This window comes from Coptis chinensis, chromosome 4 (assembly GCF_015680905.1).
Source record: "Coptis chinensis isolate HL-2020 chromosome 4, ASM1568090v1, whole genome shotgun sequence".
NCBI lineage: Eukaryota > Viridiplantae > Streptophyta > Magnoliopsida > Ranunculales > Ranunculaceae > Coptis > Coptis chinensis.
The window spans coordinates 99,562,461-99,587,980 of record NC_141459.1 but is presented as its reverse complement, the minus strand read 5'-3'; the positions used below and the strand labels follow the sequence as shown (position 1 = coordinate 99,587,980).

Below are 25,520 nucleotides of genomic sequence, written 5' to 3'. Positions count from 1 at the left end.
AGTCTAATTAACCCGGAATATTAATTGGAATACTAACAACAATGAGGCGCAGCATAGCCGGTCCGGCCTTGGGTTTGCTCCCCAGTGGTCACCGGCTCAAGTGGCCCAAAAAAAAAGTTTATTTTTGTCAATTTTTTTTTAAAAAAAGTTTGTGATTCAGATCAATTCTACATATTTTGAAACAGTTACTTCCATATCTTCAATTAAATTTGTCAATAATTCAAAAGTGCAAAGAAATTATAACAATTTCGTTCAAGCTTACAAAGTTACAGACTTACAGTAATGATATTTGTACAAAGCTGTATATTGGCATGAACAAAGTTAGTACTTTTGTTCCACTTGTGCTTAGTTTATCTTTCAGAATTTCTTCGCCACTACTTATGTTAGTTCACATGGAGCTTTAACTTAATGCTACTCTTCTAAACTCTGATTATGAACCTCCTTGAGGATCAATGCATAAGCTTGTGTGCTATATGGCGGTAAGGAGGTGGTGTGGAGAACTCTTCGCTCCACTCCCTATAAACATATATTTGTTCCTTCACTCACTTGCATTGGTTCAACATAATATCCTTTCTACTTGGAATATTGTATAGCGAAGAATGTCAAGTCGTCAACCAAGCAAAGTTGAGATTCTTATGTCTTTTTCTCCCACCAAACAATTGAAAATTGACTACCAATATCACCAGTTATAGTGAACATTTATAGGGGTAGTAATAACCATAAAAAAATAATAGTGGTAGTAATATATATGTAGCTCTGGATCATATTCTTTCGAGTTAGCTATATAACTTAAAGCAACTGTATGTGTGTGAGAAGCTGATTGTGGGAACCTCTGAGTATGGGAAGTATGAAGAGGATCGTATTCATGACATGGGAAAGGAGACTCACAGGTGAAGGGAATGTTGTTAGTCTCGGCCGTGTACAACAAAAAAAGGCGATTAACTGGTGGGACGGATTGGCTGCTGTACGGCGGTTATTGTGGAGGTTCAAGTCACAATGGAGACAGTTCGGTAAATCTAACAGGAATAGCATACGATTTAGCTATGATCTGTACAGCTATTGTCAAAATTTTGATGATGGTATCCTTCATCATCTCTCAACGGATCCTACCTCATGACCAATTGGCCAGTGTCACCAGTGTGGTGTCTTATGTATTACTACAAGACCGTTTAGTTTATGCTCTGTGTTTAAACGTCTATAAATATACCGATTTGGATGATAGATACGTCTGACGATCAATCCTCCACTTCAGATTTGTCTTGATGGTCTAAGGTAGGAAGCATCTCAAATTTAGTTAGTTGTGCTATGCATGATCATGTACCATCACCAAGTGTCCAACTTTTGTTGCAACTTCGTAAGCTTTTACTAGATATTTTCAAAATTTTGAGGGTGAGAGATTCCAAATATGATTCGGACTAAAGCGCCTGATCAACTTTAGAAACAATTAGTAGTACTGGTACATCCTTCTTCCAGTAGGATTTGGCATGACGGAAGTGTACAGACTGTGTTAGCAAGTAAGTAACTGTGGCAGACCTGTGTTTGATCCAAATTTGGGTCGGTTAACCTGTTTGAGTTAAATAAGGAGATGTAGTTGTGTTCCCCTTTTGCAGCTACAACGTCAACTTTCGTTGGCCTTACTGATCGAGTTTTACCATCTTCTTTTTCCGCTTTGTTGCTGCATGAAGCTGCGCTGACAGGAGAGATTACAGGAATATTCAGCCCAACATGTACAATCTGGACAGTGGAGGTGGAGAACGTGGATGCTACTTATCCGCAACAAAATACCATCTTCTTACAGTTTATCCTATTTTCCTATTGATATTATTGGCGTGTTTAGTGATCTATATTCTCTACAAGAACAAGAGAACTCCGTTATGGATAACTTGTACTATGGTTATGGCTTCAGTCTTAATATATGAAAGTTGCTACATGGGAATATGTGGAGGCAGGATACATAGTCAATTTGAATGTCGGGGAGATGTCTCGTTAGGATACTAGTTTGTTATGAATAATATGTTTACTCTCTAATCTTGATGATGAGAGTTTCATTTACTTATTTCCCTTTTATAGATGATCCACTCATTATCATACTATTGTTTTGATTGTTTTGTTTTATCATACTATTAATTAAGGGCAGGTGAAAATTTTGAAGTTTATTGCCTTGCTATTTAGGATTCTATCTATTACTCGATTTATATCAAAATAATATCATTGACGATAAACAAATAAAACATATAATGGGAAATTGAGAGAGAGGAAAACATATTAAGGTGAAGAAATTAGTGTGGCAACTTCTAGCACATAATAATGGAGATAGTAGAAGCAGAGAGCATGGCTGAGATTAGATGGAAGAGTTCGACTCTAGCCGAGTATCTTTAGGAAGCACTCAGAGAAGCAATTGGCCCTGGTGGGAAGTGGGAATCATCAAGTGCTACAAGCTCTCCTATCAAGTATATCAATATTCATTGCAAGAGACCTCATTGGATAACCTACAATGGCACATCTCGGGTAGCTTCAGTCTCTAAATTTCTGTCGTAATCCACTATGTTTTCCTTGCTGACTCGTTATTTCCGAGATCTGTACATCACTACATCCGAATAGGTTCTAGAACTAACATATTTGTGTTCGAATATCGATCTATTACATTTTATTATGTCAATCTTGAACCTGATCACACTTTTTTTCAGCAGGTTACTTGTGAGTACGCATCAATGAACTAGATAATTGTTATCAATCGCTGAATTACAGAAGCCGTGCATGACACTTAGTCCCACATCGTATTTTTATACAGTGTTTATTACGTATTTATTAAGTTTGATACTAGATACAATTGCTGAGGACTCGGGTCACTCGAGTGGAAACCCCACTCCCCGACGAGGCATCCCACCCACCTACCGCCCCACTTCCTGCTGAGGACTTGACCGGGGAAACACGACCCCTCACTGAGGCTGAACCCCCCCTGTCATCGAGGCACTTCCACCCCCTTCTCGGTGAAGGGGCTCCGCCCAATTTTTTTTTACTTATTCAAATGTGTTGTGTGATTCTTGGCCAATATGCAGTTGCTGAAATGTGGCAGATCATCCATCATCAGAAGTACGAATTGCTTTTGAGACTATCAAATGTACATTAGCTGAGCTGTGTTTTATGTGCTAATGTTAGCTTCACAACTCATTTTGACATAAATTATTAACTTAATTTCGTATAACTTCAGGTATAAGACGTTTGTCATTTGATGGATTTTTTTACTTTTTTATTGGGTGTCTTAGACTGTAAGGAGGGAAATAATTTCAGGTATAAAATTTTGCTTTTCCTCACTCTTTAGGGTGTCTTGAACTGTAAGGGGGATATTCGCGAGTATGTTTTACTTGGCAGTAAAAAACTTCCATATTGTAGGAAAATATTGCCAAGGTATTATTCTCCACGCCTGTGAATTTTTTCTGAGGATTCATTGTGGAAGGGACGTGGAGCAAATTCACTTGGCAATCAACTTTACTATGTCAAGGAAGTTCTTTTATATCAAGTGAGACTTACTCGTCAAAATTCTCTCAATTAGTTGATAACACATTTTCAATGTTTCTTGGTTTCCAATTTCAACTTCTTACAGTGAGCATGAAACAATGATTTTGAAAATGGTTTTTTTTAAGCCAAAAATATAGTCTGCTCTTGAAACAATGATTCTATATTGTTTAGCTTTCTTCAATTTGTTTTAAAATACTTTCTGTTTTCTCAAAAAAGATGTCTCTTTTCTTTTATATCAAGGATTTACTTTCTCTCTTTTAAAAATGTGTATTTATTTTTACTAGTAAACGGGTACGTGCGTTGCACGTTCTAGGAAAGGAAATTGGGGTGGAGAAAATCAAAGGAATGAACGCATGTAAATTAGAAAATTAACATATTACATTTGTTTGAATGGATATATTATGTAATATGTTTTAGATTATTAATACAGATCGAGGTCTGACAAAAAACTTTAATAAGAAAAGAACACTTCAATACGCTAGTTGTGTTCTTTGTCCGATTTGCTTTCTGCTGCTTTGCCATGGTGCGTATAAATATATTTGAAGAGGTATTTAACCACCTGTAATTTAGTCAATATCAGTGCATATGCCACAAACTAATTTATCAAAAAATTAGGTATTTCATCAACATTTGTGTTGTTGGTTATGTAATTATCTTGTCGAGCATTTATATGTGATTGAAGAACATTGTTGGATTCATATGAGTATATTATCTGTAAGATAGAAGAATATTATATCATGGTGTGCAACATAATTGTTATTCTACAGTGGAGAATAAAATATCTAAAAAAAAATGCAAGAAGAATAACTTTTTTTTTTATCATTGTCTTCATAATGATCTAGCGAATCCATCAGCTTTTTTTTTGTCATTTTAAATATTTTGGTCGGTTTAAATAAGTAGGTAGGTTGACCAGGAGGAATAAATTATAGCTAGCTAACAAAAGCAATTTATTTATTTATTTAGAAACGATCACATTGAGAAACAATTATGAAAAATACATTGGACACTGTAAATATTTGTTCTATATATAGATCTATTAAGGCGGATATAATATGTGGAGTGAATTGAATGTGTAAATAAAATCTTTCCGGAAGATGGCTTTGTGGCAAGATTACCATTTAAAAGCTTTAAATATAATATATTTTGGTCGGTTTAAATAAGCAGGTAGCTTGGATAGAAAAAGAAATTGTAGCTAGCTAACAAATGCCATTTTTTTTTTTTTTTAAAAAGAAATTATCACATTGAGAAACAATTAGAAAAAATACATTGGCCTCTATTGATAGTTGTTTTATAGAGCTATTAAGTTGGATATAATATGTGAAGTGAATTGAATGTGTAAGTAAAAACTTTCTGGAAGATGTCTATGTGGCAAAATTACCATTTAAAAACTTTCAATATATTGTAGATCTCATTTCATGTGTATGGAGATTTGGAGATTGAATGATTCAAATGACGGAGTGGTGTTTTTTTTTCAAATCATCTATATGGAGGCAAAAAAAAGAAGAAATTATGGATGCTAGTCACATCGCTGAATTACATCTGTTTCACCCTGTCGTTAGTGGCACAATCTTTTGTTCAATTCTTGCATTGGTTATTGGTCCTCATTCTAAAAATGCTATTATCACCCAACTCCACATTTAGTACTTTGACAGAGTGCATAATGAAGGAGTTCAGAGGAATTAAAAGTGTGATCCATTGCGCACACTCAGCCCAAACCAAAAATGCTCATTTGCACAGTGTATTTTGTATCTACTAAGGTGAAAATTTGTGAAGAACGTTATCAGGTAAACTGCTTATTCTGTCTTTTGTATCATGTTTTATCTTTTTCGGCATAGATATAATTTCTCATAGTTTGATTCCATTTTTGAAGAAATTTTCAATCTAGGAAAAGAAGTAGTACAAAAAATTAGTTTTTTTTTTATAGTTAGAGGAAATATGTCTTATTCGAGTATCAATCATTCGTTGTGTACACCTGATTAGCCGACTCTGTTATTTATCGAAACACATGAACAAACACAAAAATGAAATAAAATAAAATTAGACGAAATGCACTAACTTGGAGATGAATGTCAGTATGCAAAACTGGTACAGACCATCCAAGCACCTCGTCCAAAGCCACTACCGAAAACACATATTAAATATATACTTTCGAGTCCAACGCCCTAAAACTCGTACAATTATATACCTAAAGTACGTGACTTTTCTGAAAAATTTCGACAGAGTCTCCTCTATATTTTCGACATTACATAAATATAAAACATGTCATAACCTGAAAATTTAAAACAATATACTTCTCATTGATTAACCCAGCTACTTAACCATCTCGACGAATGCCAGAGCAGTTAAATAACTGGTTTAAAAATGAGATCACTATAACATTAGGACTTAGTACAACAAAGAACTTGAATGTCTTGACTAATGCCAGATCATCCAAGCACCTCATAAAAAGTCATTACCGAAAACACAAATTAAATATATACTTTCGGGTCCCATACCTATCAAAAGGTTTACATCATTAACAAATTCGAATGAAGACATACTTTTCTCGACTCAAATTTTTTCGAGAAATACAAAGACTTAGAACCAAAAAAGCCCAACATACAAAAGCCTCAAACCAATTTTGTGAAGCGCAAACTGATTGATATTAAACAATCTTGTTTTGTGAAGCCTCAAATATCAATTGTAACTAAACATAAAAGTGAGGATGAAAGTTATCGATCAGGAATTTTTTTCAAACAATTAAAAGTTAAAAATAAAATGGCGGATAAAAAGCTAACCATGACTGTCTACTATTAACCTTGTTTCTAGGAAACTCTCGAAATGAGTTCTTTTAAGAAGATGCACAAACACAACAAATCATATAATAAGCCTGGTTTAGTAATAAAAAAAATAGATTGGTGTCGAAACTATACAACATGTAAAATGGTTTAGTTTCTTCCCATTTGGTATATCTAAAAAAAACACCAAAACTCACCATATAGCAGAGAGGGTTTCTAGATAAAAATACTTAAATGTTTAGAAACATGCCTTGTTCAAAAAATCTGTAAGAAAAGAAGGCAACTACTTTTTTCCTTTTCACACTTCACACTTCAACTCGTACCGAAAAATTAAATAAAGATAAGGCATATCTTATATAAGAGGTAATTTATCAAACAATGGAATTTCCATGAATCAAAACGAAATGGAAAAACATAAAATAGATATGAGACTACAAATGATACGCTTCACTATCTAAAATGATATTTTTTGCTATACTATATTGTTCTTCACCACATTTGCTTTGTGCGCTTTAAGAGAATAGTTGCGTCCAATGTTGGATACTGTAAAACCCCAAAAAAGATTCATGGCGAAAGTACATAGGTGGTATACCTTGCAAGAAAACACAAAAGTTTAAACAAAACAAACAACCAAATTGTAGTTACTTAAAAGCAATAACATATGAGAAATAGCATAACTGCACTTCTTATAGATCACATTTCTAAAACAAATCAAGAACCGCGGTACTCTGAGAGTGAAGAGTCGAGATTTTTTTTTTAGAAAACCACTTTTAGATACTACAGGAGGAAATATCTTACCTTTTCAATAGCATGAATATAGACTACTGATTGATCCAGAAATCTAGAAATTGTGGAAAGGGAAAATATATAGTTGATTTGCGACTTACAGTTGGAACCCTTGATCCGGATGACCAGAGCAATTGAATCTTTCAATTTTCAATGACTTATCGTAAGTTTTATTGGGAAGAATTTGGGAATACGGAGGAGACGCAATGTTTTGATTATAAACGGTTGCAAAAAATTGTTGTACATAAAATGACCAACATACGTGGCCCGTTTGATTTGAACTCTCGATCTTAACGGCTTTTAATTGGGAATATCATGAACGGAGAAGACGGTATTTTTTTTTATTGTGAAACCACAAAACGGTGTCTCTATCTATTTTCTGAAGGCGTTGAGTTTTATAGTCCTGGGAAATTATGTAAATTATCGATTTACCCTTTCTGCGGAGAGCAAAAAGAAAGTGACTGTCCAACTTTCCGACACCCTTCCCATTAAAAACTTTGGTGTAAAATCGGGAATACCGGAACTAATTGGAAAATCCAGTATCCCTCGCATTATATATAAGATAATAGGTTGTTTGCGATTATTAATGGAATCTTGTTCGGGTTTAACGGGTCGGGTTCTTCTGCTGCTAGTTCCAGCCTTTTTTTTTTTGGAATTAGAGAGGAGTAGGAAATTTCTTCATTTTTTTTTTGGTATTGAAACTTTGAAAGTGAGTATTTGAGTGAAAATCATATGGGCTTTGTTTCACTGAACTTAACCATTCAGGATCAACTGCTGAGCATGGTGGTTCCAAACCTGTACGTCTCTTGAACTACGTAGCTGAGAATCGGTTAATGTTTGACAATCGATGGTTGGTGGATAAGCTGAAAGAAGGGGATCCTTAAATGTGATTGATTTGGTAATCGTTGTGTTGTCGATCTTGTAACACATTCTTTGAGACAAATGCCAAAAAATAACGACCATCAAATGCATGCTTCTATGCACAAAGAAGAATTCCTAGTGAATGATACCAATCGAGAATATGAAGCTAATAACTGTTTTTTCTTCTTTTCATCACTAATTGTATCCTCAAATTACAAAGAGGTATTATGAGAAAGTAGAATATATGGGGAAAGTTAAAAGACTATATTTAGGATTTGCATAAACATGCTTTCTTTTCTTCAGCAGCATAAAGCGCTTTCTTTTCTTCAACATCATCATAGCTGCCGAGGAATATTGGGGACCGCTCGTGGATCTTCGTCGGAACCAAATCAAGTGCCAGCCAAGACCATAAACGTTATCCTCCATAATTAACAGCATCAATTAGAAGCAGAATCATTGACAATTATCTCTGTCTCTCTGCAATATCCTAACTTACAGGAACCCTAACGTGAATGTCTACAGTATAAAAGCATGTCTTTAAAAGAAAATTAATATGAACCTAAATAGTAATGGACAGGTCTACAGATGATGCCAACGGAACCAACGCCAACCATACATACGATAAAGAACATGGTAGAATGTCTCAACTATTGATACAAAAAGCGAAAAAATCATCCACTTTGAAAAGCAAGGATGTCCTCTAGTCCTCACTCGTTCTTTGCCTGTAAATGCCTGACCTCCTGCTTGTTCCATGAAGAAAGACATTGGGAAAACTTCATAGAGAACTCTGTTTCAAGACATACAACTTCATAAAAAAAGGATCCAAAAATATCTCATATGCCACCGAATTATTACAATGAGACATATCAAAATTTGATGTGCATATCAAAAAGAGAATAGGATGTTCCAAATACCATACCGTAGTTTTCCATTTGTACTTTTCTTATCTGCAGGGTACGAAAATATGCCTCCATAAAGTAATGTGCGGTGGACATCGGCAACCATGCTGTAGACAATCGTGGAAATGTTACATTAGAACTTAGAGGTTCGATCGTAGAAAACTTCATAACATACTCTATCCGCACAACGGAAAGGGGAAGAGTAATAATCTTTTACTGTGTTATGTCAACTAAAAGTTATCATGGAACAGAATCAGTCCCAGCTTCCTCCTTGATTAAAAGGGTCAGAGAAGTAATAGCGTAAGGCAGCAAGAAAATCGTACTGGAGGCATTGTGGTATATAATCAAGGTTGACTCTGATGTGAACTTTAATCGGAGAAATGCTATCTACTTAACGAACTTCTCCACCTCATTAATTGGTGAAACTAAAACATGATGGCTTCAGGACCTCATCCTTGGGAGCATAGGATGTATATTAACTGACAGCAATGGTAGCAATGGTAGTACTATTGGTAATACAGCAAAAATCAAAGTTGTCCTAACGAGAGCAGAAAGACAATATCCCAATAAAATACCACCATTTCAAGAATAGATTGCAAACTAACTAATGTTTTATTACTTTTATATTCTTGATAACTGAGTAACTAAATTCCCAAACCCAGCATTTCAATTAAAGAACAAAGGTTTGAGTCATTCCAGTCCACAAGCGTGTATTAGTTGCACATATTTACAAATTACTTGAGTGCAATTATAAGAACGTAGTCAGATTTATCAACACGAACACATGATGAACAAAAAGGTATTCAACTTTTTTAGATGCTCGTGGAGAAACCAATTAACTAAGCATGAAAACCCAAGTCATTGTATCCTAACTCATCAATACAATTAACATAGCATTATGGAACCAACTAATAAGCGGTAAAAGGCATCGAATTAAAACCAACTCACCTTTGTAAATACAACGCTCTGAGTTTTTCATAACTTCACCAATGAATATCACAGTAGAAGTTGTACCATATTATTCACTTGTATTTTTTTGAACAGCAGCGGTTCTCTTAATCATGGCGTCTTCAAATTTTGGATTTGCTGAAAACCATGAATTAAATATCAAGCGGCAGATAAACCCAAAACAACTACATTCACATAGTACATGCTGAATTCCTCGGCAATCATCTAAAACAATATCTAGTAAAATATGGTCAGCTTGTCACGGGGAGAATCACGATGTAACCATGTTTAATAGGCATCAAAAGATGACCCTAACTAAAATAGACAATGGCTATATAAATGTTCAAAAACAGATATAAACGTGTTGTTCAGGATAATTAGGGGCAACACTGATGACTAATTAAGGTAGCTGATTAGCATTTTTCTTAAGAAAAAAGGAATCTATAGACTTCTTCAATGGTCCCTCTTTCGATGCGTAAGAAACTGAATAATTCCAACACCACCAACCCACATCAGTCGACACGTGGATAAAAGGAAAATTCAGCATGCTATGCATGATACTAAGTATGGATATGCTACGTGTCCATAAGATTCTAATATCTTAAGGGAAAAAATGTTAACACAAATAAATTACTACAGCCCTCAATTGTCTTTTTCACTTAAGTAGGTAACCTTATGGCCGGTTTGTAATTTGCTGAGCACTTGAGCCTGTCCATTAGCACAATCAGGCATGCGTAGAAAGTTGCAGATTCAGTCTTACTACCTTAGTGGAACTTGGGCCACTATGACACTATCTACTCATATTTTGGCCCCCACTCAATAGTGGGCATGGTGTTCTGATCTGATTGGCTAGATAGCGAATGGTAATTAATTACGTACAAATACATACATAGTTACGTATTAATATACTATACTTACTTGGTAGAGATGGGGTATTCAGGGAAGAATTTGGCCAGTATCTCCACAACATCACTGTGGTGCAATACGCTCTTCGCACATAGATACCTTCCAGAAGTAGGAGTCTCGTAATCGAGTATGTGAGCTAAATCCACGTGTCTCTAACGTGAATGTAAGTCTGTACCGAGTTGGCATAGGTTTTAGCAGACCCAGTGAGGTACTTGAGTATGTGAAGGATGCTAGCGTTGACGATTGGTTGAAGTAATGGACCCACCACCAACACAGGGTTCACCACCACCAAATCTACTCTTTTCTCTTTTGCCATCTCCCATCTTTTCTTTTGAATACCGCTTTGCCATAACAATACCAATTCTGCACATTCAATTGTACCGAAAGTGTTCGATAAAAATAATTTCATTTACAAAATGATTAAGTTAATAATAAAATTACGATGGAAATGAACCTAGCTTGGTCATCTTGCAAAAATCTAGATCACTCCAAAGAAGACTTCGTCTACTGGCGACATCAGGCCCTCTATTAGGATCCATAGTGACTGCACCAATAGAAGGCGATGCAGACAACGACAAACACACCACGACCGCGAAATTTGCGTCAATTACAAACTTGGTACCATTCACAGCTGGCTCGACCATTTGTTCGGGATCATCCGTAACAGGAGAAGCTGTATGGAAAACTCCCTGACAACCTTTAATAACTTTGCAAAGGCTCTCGTAATCAAGAAGATCCGCCTTGTTAGATGGTTAGATGGAGTCAGGGGAATTTACTAATTGGGCGTAGAAATACACAAATCACATGAAATCTCAACAAACAATCCATTATGTACTACAAAAACTTACAGAAAGAAAAGTAGACAATATTAAGTTACCAACCAGAGGAGGGAGGGACCACCACGGATATCTTGGAGCATGTCAGGATCAGCTAGGGTGCCATAGATGACAGTAAAGAACAAAAGAAGAGGCGCAACAATTGACATGCTCTTGTTTATTTTAGAAGAATCAAAGAGAGATCGATGAATAGTTGTGAATGAATGGAAAACTGAGGAGAACAATGAATGGAAAAATGTACTTATAAAGGGGTGGTTTTGGAAGCTTGTTAAAGAAAATAAAACCAAAGTCATTGGTGATGTTGATGTTATGCCAGCAACATTATCAACTAAATGAAACATTGGAAAGGTCCCTCTTCCATTAAAAGTAAATAAAATCTAAATTCATAATTAAAAAAGCTACCCTGGACATTGTTATCCGACTCACATGGTCCTCGTAAAGATTTATTTCACCTTAAAGATTTCTAGTGAATCTAGAATAATGCTGATATACTAACAACAGCTCAAACTTGAAAAATAAGATAAATCAGAAAGATTGAATACGTTTGGTCTTCATTTATACAGATATGTGGGACTCTCAGATCTAAAAAGAATTTAATTCATTTGTAAGAAAAAGAATTATGTCATCATTACTTGCAAATTTATGATCGACTGTCCAGAATCCCATTTTGAATGACACTATTGTAATTAAACAGTCCTAACAGCGACCTGTGTTTGACAAAGCCATTACACCCCAAAAACAGCGAAGCAAAAATACAAAAGCCTCAAACTGATTTTGTGAAGCGCAAACTGATTGATATTAAACAATCCTGTTTTGTGAAGCCTCAAAACTCAATTGTAACTAAACATAAAAGTGAGGATGAAAGTTATCAGGCATTTTTTTCAAACAATTAGAAGTTAAAAAGAAAAGGGCGGACAAAAAGCTAACCATGACTGTCTGCTATTAACCTTGTGTCTAGGAAACTCTCCCAAAATGAGTTCTTCTAAGAAGATGCACAAACACAACAAATCATATATATAAAAAAAAAAATAGATTGGTGTCGAAACTATATAACATGTAAAATGGTATAGTGTCTCCCCGTTTGGTATATCTAAAAAAAAACACCAAAACTCACCATACAGTAGTGTGGGTTTCTAGATAAAAATACTTAAATGTTCAGAAACATACTTTGTTCAAAAAATCTGTAAGAACTACTTTGTTCCTCTTCACACTTCAACTCGTACCGAAAAATTAAATAAAAATAAGGCATATGAAACGCTTCACTATAAATAAAGAGGTAATTTATCAAACAATGGAATTTCCATGAACCAAAACGAAATGGAAAAACAGAAAATAGAGATGAGACTGCAAATGATACGCTTCACTATCTAAAATGATAGTGATACAATCCAGGTTTGGTAAATCAGAAGGTTGAATTTATGAACAGTAAGAAAAAAAACTCGTTGAACTCACCTCTTCCATTGAAGTATTGAAGTTGCACAGTAGTGATTCTGTTGAACATAATTTCCTGCAACATAATAAAGGTAGATTAAATGAACCAACATAAATAATTGGAGCCTTGATTAAAGCAAGGAATAAAATTGAATAAAAGGGAAGTTCGATTATCAAAAGTGATTAAGGCATTAAAAAAGTAAACGAAAATAAAATCCGACCGAATTAGAAACAAAAAGTACCTTAAACCCATTTCACCATATTATCAGAAGCGGTGGAGATTCATTATTTTGGTAGCGAAGAAGATGGACAGTTAGAATAATAAGACGAAGGTTAAGCGTTTGTTTTTTTTTATTTGCGGGTAAAGTGACCGAAGCGGTGTCTCTATTTCTGAAGACGTTGAGTTTTATACTCCTGGGAATGCTTTACATTACCCATTTACCCTTTCAACGAAGAACAAAAAAAAAAGTGGCTGTCTAACTTTCCGGTACCCTTCCAATTAAAAACTTTAGTGTAAAACCGGGAATACGGGAACTAATTGGGAAATCTGGTATCCGCTTTATATATAAGATTATGAAAGTTGTATTATAAACTCGATTTTGTTACAAGTCAGGTGCTTCAAAGTACAATACATGAAGTTGACCTTGATCGTATTCTTCAGAGCATCCATCTATTTATGCAGGAGTTAGGAATGGAAGAAATCAGAAAAAGGTAATATTTTGCTAAATATTTCCCTCAAGGCCTTAGCTGACTTTTATTTTACTGTATTATGTGTTTCTTTGCACGATTAGATTTTGGAGCTGATGACAAGCCCTTGAGAATGGTTAAAACTATTTTACATGAACTTTGTAAGTTACGTGGGACTGCTATAAAGGGTCATCTTTCCATGGTTCCAACAGACATGGAACCTTAACCTATTGTTCTTGCCTACATCGACCTTAATCTTGAATACTAAAACCTTTCTATAAGCTCAACTCAGAAGACTTACTATTAGGTTTCTGAATCTATTATTCTACCTGACTCTTGCTTCGCGGAATCCGACTCAACCGACCACCGTGATAAACTCATTCTTGGTGATTCTGCAAACACCAGTCCTTCACCAGCAAAACATTTTGCATATGCCCAATTAAAGGTTCTATACGTCTATCTCTATACATACTGTATAGACCTCTAAATCACTGTTCCCTAAATGCCAAACTATCTCCTTCTCTTTGCTTTCCTCTCCTCTCTTTCTCTCTCTTCCTACTCCTCTCCTCTCTCTTTTTCTTGGCCCCCTCTTTTTCTCCACCTCTTCTCCTTTTTATATCCCCCTTCCCTTCTTCAGGACCGTCCATCTGCCCTGTCATCCTATGACCCGAAGTCGACCGTACACTTGCCACCGTGGACTAGGGTTCCGCGGCTTTGATCCGCTGCTCCTCCTCGTCCTTGCGTAGGTTGCTTCCTATCAGCTGCACCGCGGACTTGGTCCAAGAGATGCATCTCATGCTATTACAAATGCCCCTTCTCGACTCCGCGGTCCTGTTAACAGATCCGGGGTCGAGAACACTCTTCGCTATTCTCTCTCCAACGCCTTTTCCCTTTCCTTGGTTTGCGTGTGTGCTTTATTGCACTCATCACGCGCACTTTCAGCCGTCTCTCGATCTTTGTGCGTCCACGTGTCTCATGCTGGCTGGGCTGCTCCACTGACTCCTCGAGCTCCACGACCCCTAAAATTACCCTTTTGCCCTTCCCTATTTAAATACCCTTCCCTCTCCCCCTTCCTCACTTCACTTTTCCTCTTCTTTGTTTTTCCACTGCCCTTCACCCTCTTCCACTTGCCCTCCGGTCTGCAAGCTCACCGCTGGTTTCCTAGCGATTCTCTCCCCCTTTCGGACTTCAACTACGGTGTATCTACTCTCCTTGAACCCCTTGGTACGTTTTCTAGGCCTATACTACTTTTGTTCAATTAGATATTGCGTTTTTTCCATAGTTTGCACCTGCCCCTCCATTTTTTCCGATGTCGGGTTCTAACTCCAACGACTCTTCCCCTTCCCGTTCACCTCAGATGGCCTCCCCGCCTCCTCTTACCCCCGCTGCGGCCCCTTCCACCTCCGGGCGCCCAGCCTCTTTGCTACCTCCCCCCTCACGATGCCGCCGCCCTGACCTAGGTTCGATTAGGGCTGCGTACGGCATTCCGGCCAACATAACCCTAGAACATGTGCCATCCACCACCCATTACCCTCATCTGGTTCCCCGCCGACCCGGGCACCTTGTGATCACGGTGGGGCAAATTATAGCCGGGCTGCGGCTGCCCCTCACTCTCTTGAATGTCGAGGTGTGCAATCATTTCAACATTCCCCCTTGCCAAGGTATAGGAAATTTATGGAGAATTATGTATGCCGCGAACGCTTACAATAGAACCGGCGAGCCCAAAATAACCAGCCGCGATATTTTCTCCCACTACTTTCTTAAGAAAAGCACTAAAGACGTCGGTGTGGGCTACCAATCCTTTTGTGTGCGTCCTCAGAAGTTGCCCCTCTTGCTCCGTATTACCTCTTCTGACAAAGTATGGCACCACTACCCCTTGTACGTATCGGGACAATTTCTGTCCGCGGACCTTCCTTCAGATTTAACTCTTAACCACCTCGCCTTCATCCCCCGTGGTGAGTATCTTTGTACTTCCCTTCTCTCTTATTGCATTATTGACGTTGTGCTCTAATGCTCTGATTTTCTCTGTTGAACAGGTTGGCGGCCAGATTCCAAATCCCAGACTTATTTCGGCATGTCTTGTCCCATTTTTCAAAGACTCCGCGATCTCGGACCTGCTCAAGCCAGTCACTTAGGCATCCATCCAACCACCGCTACCCCTCTGCTACAAATCGCCAGTCTGCACACTTTCCGTGGTTTCTCTTATCCCTAGCTTCTACCGCCCCCCTCCTCCCAAAGAACGGAAACCGAGAGCATCTCCCCCTATCCGAAAAAGATCTCGCGTCTCCTCCTCCCACCGCCGTCGTCCTCGCACCTCCACTCAACGCTCCCGATCTTGTGACTCTCCTGCCGACTCCGCGCCGGAAGACATCCCATCTTACCGATCCATTTCTAACTGGGACGACCAGTATACCTCTCCCAGCTCTCCTACCGACGACATGGATGTACACAAGCAGAAACTTTTCGATAGTGACTCCGAGGAGGATGAGGTGACCGAAGTCTCCCCGTCAGAGGTGGTGGCACCCACCGAAATGCCCCCATCCAAGAGGCAGCGGACCTCAACTTCCGAAGGGTCCGTCCCTATCGCTCCGCGGTCATCAGTGCCCGACACACCTTCCATCCCGAACCCCCCTCTTCCATCCACGGTCTCTTCCCCTAGCCTTCGTCGGCCTGGTAAAGAACCGATTCCACCAGCCTCCACTGTTTCAGACATGGCTCCTGCCGAAGACTTCTGCCCCGTCTTCAATGTGCGGTACCGCCGAGTATCCACGGCTGACTCCGCTCTAGATAATGCTGCTGTAGCTTCTTCCTTATTCTACAACTCCCATCTGCCCAGGGACATCGCATATGCCGACGGGGGTTCGTTTGACACCCACCGCACCTCCTTTTACACCAATTGGGAACGGGTACGGTTTTTTTTTTTTTTTTTTTAAATCTCTATGTTTATGTCTTCAGGTGAGCTTGGACATTTCTTTCATGATCCGCGGCCTTCTCAGCACCAAGAACAAACTTGCTGCCTTGGAGAAAGAGGTCAACGGCCCTTTCAGTGCGAAGGCGCCCATGCCGGTTCGCAAATTTGAGTTGGCCGCCGCTAATCTGGCCAAACTCAAGGCCCAGGATGAACTGCACTCCACAGAGTCGTCTTATCAATCCTACCTGGATTCGGTGAATGATCGTCTCAGCAGTCAGCGGGAACAACTCCTTGAACACCATCAATTACACCTATCTGACCTGTCACAACAGCACCAAGCCGCCGTCACTTTACTCCGCCAAGAACATGAGGCTACTACCGCCACTCTGCTCCAGCAACATCAAGATGATATGACTATTCTCCGCGAACGCTTCCAGACCCTGGCTGAGAAAAGGATAGCCAAGAAGATTCAAGAGGAGCTTGCCCGACTCACCCAGGAAGGGCGGCTTCTGCCTGACAAGCCTTCCACCCCAGCCGCCGAACCCTCCCCCGTGCACGAAGAAAACTCTCCGGCAGCCGAGGCCACCAAAGAGACTCAGCTGGAAGCTCGGAGCAAGCTGCTGCGGCCCTCCTTACCGAACCCTCTGAAGATGTGTCGGTTGTCCGTACTGCCACTGACTCCCCCCTCGAAAAGCCATAGGAATACTTTGTCTTTTGTAATAAGTCACGTTGTTCACTCTGAGCCAGTTACGGCCTTACATTAGTTTGATCATTTCCCTTTGTGTTTATGTTTACGTTTATGCTTGCACACTGCTCTCTTTCCTATGAAGTTCGATTTTGCTCAACCCGTTTGCCATCTTTATCTCGTCTGATTTGTCTATGTGCCCAACCAATCCTGTGTCTCCTGCCCTTGGTTAATAAGGGCTCATGTTACCAGAAATGCTAGTTCAGTAGGACGAGTCCCCCTCTGTGGGGTACTCCACCTCCCCAGTATTTCTCTTTATGTTTGGCCTCCTCTCCCATTGGTCGTTAGTCTCTGTAATCCGCGAAGGGCTCCTCCCACTCCGCAGATAATTTAACCACGTGGAGTCGTATGAGGCAGCTCCTCCTGCCCTTGAATCCCTCTAACTACCTGTCAGCGAAGGCTCTTTCCCCCCATTGTCTCTCTCCCCACGGGGTTCTAATGCCCCATGTGTGATTTGCTCCCCGCAGAGGGCTCATCCCACTCCGCGGTCTCGGTATCCTCGGCATGTCTCCTGGGGACGCTCCTCTTGCCCCCATCTCCTCCGCTGTCTCTCCCCCTCCCTAGGTTCTATGCCCCAGGTGCGTCTCGTGTCTCTCGCCCCGCTCCGCGGGATTCGCAGCTTTCGGGAGGCGCTGGGTTCATGTTTGGTTTAGTTTAAGTCTCCTATTTTTCACAAATGGCGAGTTCTTCTCAAAAGTGCTGGTGTATTATATTTTTACATACAGACACAAACTCATGCATTACATTTCCCTCACGCTCAAGCGTGGAATTTTTTTAACATCCTCACGTTCCATGGTTTCTCTAACAACTTGCCTTCCTGTGTCCGCAATCTGTATGTGCCCGCCCCTCCGATATCCACCACCGTATATGGTCCTTCCCAGTTTGGGCCAAACTTCCCATCTTTCTCCTCCCTGGTACTAGGCGTCACTTGGCGGAGCACTAGGTCGCGCAGCCGGAACTGCCTTAGTTTGACCCTACGGTTGTACTGTCTTTGCAATCTCCGGTGATACTCCTCCAGTTTTATGCATGCATCTCTTCTCTCTTCTGCTAAATTCAGGTCCCCTGCCAATATTCTCCAGTTTGATCCCTCTTCCATGGACTTCATCCGCGTTGTAGCTGCAACCATCTCCGAGGGGATCACGGCCTCCATCCCGTAGGCCAAGGAAAAAGGAGTCTCTTGGGTGGAGTATCGAGGGGTGGTCCGGTAGGCCCATAGCACATGATTCAGCTCATCGTCCCACGCCCCTTTCTTGTCCTCCAATTTTCTCTTAAGGTTGTTCATGATGATCTTGTTGGATGCCTCTGCCTGTCCGTTGCCCTCGGGATTGTAAGGGGCCGAGAACCCCTGTTTCACTTTATAGGCTTGCAGGAACTTGGCCACCTTCTCTCCCGTGAACTGAGTACCATTATCCGCGATGATTACATATGGCAACCCAAACCGGCAGATGATATTCTCCCATAGAAACTTTATGATTTGTGCCTCCTTCACCTGTTGCAGGGATATGGCTTCGATCCATTTAGTGAAATAATCCGTTGCCGCGAGCATGAATCTCCTTTTGCCGCTGGCCATGGGCAGCGGCCCCACTATATCCATTGCCCACATGGCAAACGGCCACGGACTTGAGACGTTATGAAGGGGCTCCGCGGGGGCGAATATCAGCTGGGCAAATCTTTGGCATTTGCCACATTTCTTTGCAAATTCCACAGCATCTCTCTTCATATGGGGCCAGAAATACCCTGCGTCGATGGCGATGGGCGTCGTTTCCCCATTGAAAGTGACTCCCATAATCCCCTCATGTAATTTGCGCAACACTTCATGGGCGGACCGCCAGACCCAAACATTTTAACAGCGGTCCATTGAAGTTTTTCCGATATAGCTCTCCTTCCAGTAGAACGTATCTCCGAGAAGTTTGCTCTAGTCTCCTTCTTTCTTTTTTATCCGTCACCTCCTGTCCTGCCAAAAAGCCCTTAATTGGACCCATCCAACTCCCCTCCTCTTCCGCTACCTGACAAATCTCTATCACCTCCTCAGTGCTCGGCCTCTCCAGCCTTCCACGCGTATAGTTCTTTCCTCTGACCCCGGGATGGCAGCTGCTACATATGCCAGGGCATCAGCATGCCTATTCTCTCCCCGGCCCAAATGAAGGAAACGGAGCTTTGTGAACTTCGCGGCTCTTTTACGCACCACTTCCAAATATCTGGCCATCCGGGGGCATCTAGCTGCGAACCCTCCATTCGCTTGGCACACCACTAAGTTTGAATCAGAATATACTATCAGCTCCTGAACTCCCAGATCTTCAGCCATTCTTAGTCCTGCAATCACTGCTTCGTACTCTGCCTCATTACTTGACGCCGCGAAGCCCAATTTCATGGTTTGTTCTATTCTGCTATTGTCGGGCGTAACCAAAACCACCCCTATGCCGCTGCAGGTATCTGTTGCTGATCCGTCGGCGAATACCCTCCACCCATTCCTCTTATCCCAAGGGTCTAGGATATCCGGCTCCCCTTCTCGTTCTGGTTCCATAATTTTTTCCTCTCCCCAGGTGGGATCCTCTGCAGGAAACTCTGCAAGAAACTCAGCCATCGCCTGCCCTTTTTCCGCGGTCCTTATCTGATATTGTATCTCATAGGAACTCAGTATCACCGCCCACTTCAACATCCTACCAGAATTTTACGTCTTCGATTACTGTCCCGAGGTGATTCGTTACTACCACTACCACATGTGCTTCAAAGTAGGGTTTCAGTTTGAGGGTGGAGAAAACCAGCGCCAAGGCATACCTCTCAATCCTGCTGTACCTCGTCTCTGCCTCTTGCAGTGTCTTACTCTGAAAATACACTGGCTTCTCTATTTTGTCCACCACCCGCACTAGAACGGAACTAACCGCATACTCCGTGGCCCCCAGGTACAAATACAGCTTTTCCCCAATCTCAGGCCGCGATAGCAAAGGTGCTTTGCCCAAGTATTTCTTCAAGTTCTGGAATGCTTCCTCACACTCCGCGGTCCATACGAAGTCCGGTGTGCTCCTTAATAATCGATACAGCGGTCTGCATTTATCGGATGACTTGGAAATGAATCTATTCAGTGCGGCTACCCTTCCTGCTAACCGCTGTACTTCTTTCACACTCTGCGGAGACGGCATCTCTACCATGGATCTTATCTGCTCGGGATTAGCCTCGATTCCCCTATGGGTAACAATATAGCCCAAAAACTTCCCTGTAGTCACCCCGAAAGTACACTTCTCCGGATTCAATTTCAAATTGTGCTTACGTAGTATCCCGAACGTTTCCCATAACCCCTCTATATGCTCCTCCTCCGTCATGCTCTTCTCCACCATGTCGTCTATATAAATCTCGATTCCCCTCCGAACCTTGCTCGCGAACATTTTTTCTCCCAATCGCTGGAAGGTAGCCCCGCATTTTTCAAACCAAACGGCATTCTCGTGTAGCAGTATGTACCGCCCTCCACCACAAATGATGTCTTCTCTTGGTCTGGCTCATACATCGCAACCTGATTATACCCCATCGAGGCGTCCATGAAAGAAAATATTTCAAACCCAGCCATCCTGTCCACCAACTCGTCTACGCATGGCATGGGATAGCTGTCCTTCGGGCACTCCAGGTTGACGTCAGTGAAGTCCACACACATACGTACTTTCCCATTCTTTTTTGGTACCGCGACTATGTTCGACAACCAGTCCGTGAACTCCACCTCTCGGATTATCCCTGCCCCCTTCAATCGGGCAACCTCTTCTCGAATCCCCTCCGCGTACTTCGGCCTGAGACTCCTCAATTTTTGTCTCACCGGTTTGGCATCCTCTCTCATATGCAAGCGGTGACATGGGAACTCTGGGTCCAACCCTGTAACATCCTCTATCGTCCATGCAAAGACGTCTCCGTTATCTGACAATAATTGTATCAACTTAGTCCTCCATTCCGCCGGCAAACTTGACCCTATCGACGTGATCTTCTCCTCTTCCCCTATCCCAATATTCACTTCCTCTATCTCGTCAAGCGTCTTGTGGTCCGCCGACGCCTCTTCACCCACCTCCCCCGAGGTGCACTGTAACTGCTATGCTAGCCTCTTCCTAGGGTTGGAAGTTTCTCCTTCTGACCCGCCGATCAAACGTTTCACGGTCCCTCTGTGACTATTCTTCGCTGTTACCTGATCCCCGTAGACCTCATACGTGCCGGTAGGCATGGGGAACCGTATCACCTGGTAATACGTAGAGGGGACCGCCTTCATCTCATGAATCCACAGCCTTCCCAAGATCGCATTATATTGTGAAGCCGCATCCACTACCATGAAGCGGGTGAAGACGGTCACTGGTCCCGCCGTCACGGGCAATAAAAGTTCCCCCATGGGCTCTGTGACTCTGTCATACTCCCATTAAATCCATACAAGTTAGTGCGCGAAGGGCGCAGCTGCTTGGGATCCACTCCCATTTCTTCCAAGGCTCCTCGGAACAACAGGTCTATCGCACTTCCGCAGTCGATCAACACCCTCTTCACCATGTAGTTTCCCATTGCCACTGTAATGACTAGTGCGTCCTCGTGTGGCGAATCCACTGCCCGTAGGTCCGCATTGCTAAAGACAATTTTATCTTTTCGCCGCCGTGGACTTCTCTTTGCCGTGGCCTATTCGTTTCTCTCATTAATTTGTTGGATGCTTTCATTTGTCCGCCGTGTATCTTGTCTCTATGAGCATTATGACTCATCACTTCCCAATGTAAATCACATTGATGGTTCCCGGTATTCTTCCTTTGCTGCGGCTTTTCGCTCTTCGTTCCGTCCGTCTCTCACAAATTCTTCCATCCTCCCCTTCTCCACCATCCTCTGTACCAACCACTTGAGAGCGTAACAGTCATCCGTCTCATGATTTCTTATCTGATGATATGCACAAAGTGGCTTCCCGGGTATTTCTGCTGGCATACTTCGCGGTCCTTCATACCCCGGCAGCCCCTTTATTAAAGGCAAAATCTCACTGAGAGGTTTGTTCAACGGGGTTTGTTCCACTTCGCGGTATGGCTTCCTCTCCCTATACTCCCTCCGAATCCCTTCCCGACTTCTCTCCGTTCGTGCTCCGTCTCCGCGGTATTGACCTCTTTCTTTTTCCGTCGCCCCTGACCTACGTCGTTCCTGTTCCTTCTCCAAAGACAACACAGCCTTCCCTGCCCTCTTAGAATCCTTTTGCACAGAGTCTTCATACCTTATATACTTTTCCACTCGTGGATACAGCTCATGCAACGTTGCTATCTCATTTTTTGCTACGGATTGGTGAACCCCGGTTCGCGGGCGCAATCCCCTTTCAAACGCTATCATCGCTGTCCATCCTCTCATCCAGATTCTCCACCTTCAGTGTCTCCGCCTTGAACCGACATAGGAACTCTCTGATTGACTCCGCGGATCGTTGTCGTACATTGAACAGCGCCGCGATATCCACCACCCTCTTTTTCTGATGTATGAAATGATCCACGAACGCTTGCTCCAACTCTTGAAAGTTCTTAATGCTCCCAGACGGCAATCTGTAGTACCAATCCGACGCGCCTCCTTTCAGACTAGCAGGGAACATCATGCACTGCAGGCCATCAAACCGAGCCTCCTGCCATAACGACATCTGCTGTCTAAAATGATGGATGTGGTCTGCTGGGTCTCCTTTGCCGTCGTATCTCTCAAACCTCGGCTGGGCGAATCGCTTGGGAACCTCCGATGCCCATATGTCATCTGCTAGCGGGTTACGGTTCAACCCAGCCACCACCTGGCTGGCTGCTCCCCCACGCTCCTTCGTCTGCCGCCGGTTGGCTTCCCTATCATTGTCTATCATTTCTTGGACTTTCTCTATTGTTAATCCCGCCACCGGGTTTTCCACTAAGTTTGGTCTGGTCTCCTCCTCGTCTCCGTGATTCCTCACTCGCTTCTTCCCCCGCCTCCTCCTCCTCTTTTCTCTCTCTCTCTTCGCAGCTCATCGTTTTTCCTTTCTTAGCCTTTCGATCTCTTCATCATCGACGCCTCTTCTTCCTTCGCCCTTCTTCCAGTTCTTCCCCCTCCTCTATCATAGCTTCCGGTGTCAGCTCCTGATCCCTAACTTTCTTTGGCCTTCCCGCTGCTCTCTTCGGTGCCATTTCTGAGTTGCTCTTCTCGGTCCCCACAGACGGCGCCAAATGTATAGACCTCTAAATCACTGTTCCCTAAATGCCAAACTATCTCCTTCTCTTTGCTTTCCTCTCCTCTCTTTTTCTCTCTTCCTACTCCTCTCCTCTCTCTTTTTCTTGGCCCCCCTCTTTTTCTCCACCTCTTCTCCTTTTTATATCCCCCTTCCCTTCTTCAGGACCGTCCATCTGCCCTGTCATCCTACGACCCGAAGTCGACCGTACACTTGCCACCGTGGACTAGGGTTCCGCGGCTTTGATCCGCTGCTCCTCCTCATCCTTGCGTAGGTTGCTTCCTATCAACTGCACCGCGGACTTGGTCCAAGAGATGCATCTCATGCTATTACACATACATTATTACATTTGTTGCATTTTGGCATATGATTGCCCCTCTTGAATATAGTATTCACCAAAATCGTGGTTGTTTGATACTTTGATATGCCCATACAGCAAGAACTTGGTGAAATGAAAATTGGTGACTAACAGACTATACCCCAAGGTAACTCTATTATATTCTCCTTGATGATGGATTGATCTTGATCTTATTGGACTAAACCTGATTGTTTAGGACACCTTCCAATAGCAGTTGAAATTTATGTAAACTGACTGAGTTTCTTTCAATTGGTTTTTCTCCAGGTGGACATATCCTCTCAACTCCAGAATGCGAGTGAGGCATTCAGGGCTTCTAATAGTGGAACTTTTCCTATCAAACATAGAAAAGTAATTATGGAGGCTTTCAGGTCTTGCATAAATAACAGAGCGTATGCAGAAGTCTGGTTTTGTAGGAAAAGCGTCATTTTACCTGAATGGCAGGAATGCTGAGCCAGTGCAGCTATGAGACTAGGACAATGTTAGGGGCGGGTTTGGAAATTGTGTGGCTTTTGAGTATTGACCAAAAACCACAATTCATTTTGCCTAGGGCAGGCTTAATCTTCACCCACCCACCCACCAACAGCACCATAGTCCATCACATATTTTGGCATCATGAAATTGCTATCATGGACTGCTTTTGCAAGGAACATAGGATCAGTCTGGTATTCGTTTAGGTCTTCTTCGAAATTGTATTGCTAAACTTGATTGTACTTTATTTTCAATATGGTCTTATTCGAAATTAGGACTGATTGTACTTTATGTTTTTTTAGTTTAGCAAGTTTAATTCATGAATCCACTTGTAAACAGGAAAAATAAATCTGGTCCCTCAGCAGACCTCAGATCAGGAATTATGGTCCGTCCATACATGCAATTATGAACCAGGAATCTTAGTATTGGGAGCAGTAGTTAGATTTTTTCGTTAAATAATTCTTGTTACCTATCTCCCAATTGTAACAAAAATTGAAGAGATAAAGTGGGTGCCATTTTTTTGTTTGTGCCCCCATAAAAAAATACAGCCCTCAATCCGGAACGAGTTTGAGTCTTTGGCAGTGGGAACTGGATTTGCTGGTTTTAAAATTGTGTGTTGTGCGTTTAGCAGTTGAGTCATGGAATTCTGTACGAGGATTTGAGAACCCACTTAATTCTTGTAGAAAAAACCATTTTACTTGGCATTGTACTTGTACTGTTTTCTTCTACTCCCATTCTTACTCGTTCTTGCTCCTCCCACCCCCCTTGCCGCAACCGCAATACTTTTCATCTTCCCTCACAGAAGGTAACGATTCGCTTTCACTGCTTGCTCGTATACTAGTAGGATTAACAAGCATCGAATCTGCAATGGTGAACTTTATCCAACCTTATAATTCATCCAACACCTCCTCCAGTATAAAATGCAAACGAGACGCGCCCTTGAAGGTATACAGAAGAAAGAAGCATCATATACCGAAAGGGAAGACTCATAGCCTTACATGCGACGCTCTACCGGAGGACCTTCTCGAAGATATTTTAGAACGTATCTCAGCGCTGGACTGACTTTCGGTTGGTAGAGTTTGCAAGTGGTGGAGGCACTGTTTAATAGACTGCAAGCATTTCCACAAGTCTTGGATTCCATGGCTCATGCTCTGTGAAAATTCTAGGAGTTATTCAAGAAAATGTTTTAGTGTGGTAGAGAACAAGACCCGGAAGATAGACATGCGAA

The 25,520-nt window shown here is 41.6% G+C and overlaps 2 long non-coding RNA genes and 1 pseudogene across 3 annotated transcripts; 2 read left to right on the top strand and 1 right to left on the bottom strand.

Moving 5' to 3' along the window:
* The first annotated feature begins 1,113 nt into the window (after window positions 1-1,113).
* Window positions 1,114-2,052, top strand: LOC147506168 (uncharacterized). The gene is made up of 2 exons (XR_015193609.1): window positions 1,114-1,514; window positions 1,611-2,052. It is a non-coding gene; the product is annotated as an uncharacterized LOC147506168 (long non-coding RNA).
* Window positions 2,053-8,359: 6,307 nt separating this feature from the next.
* LOC147506167 (cinnamoyl-CoA reductase 1-like) lies at window positions 8,360-19,944 on the bottom strand (annotated as a pseudogene). Its single transcript, XR_015193607.1, has 6 exons — window positions 19,546-19,944; window positions 11,157-11,436; window positions 10,709-11,061; window positions 9,791-9,928; window positions 8,863-8,949; window positions 8,360-8,730 (listed from the first exon to the last, which is right to left on the bottom strand). The product of XR_015193607.1 is annotated as a cinnamoyl-CoA reductase 1-like (transcript).
* On the top strand, window positions 14,024-24,890 carry LOC147506166 (uncharacterized). The gene is made up of 3 exons (XR_015193608.1): window positions 14,024-14,095; window positions 23,903-23,951; window positions 24,089-24,890. It is a non-coding gene; the product is annotated as an uncharacterized LOC147506166 (long non-coding RNA).
* Window positions 24,891-25,520: the final 630 nt, after the last annotated feature.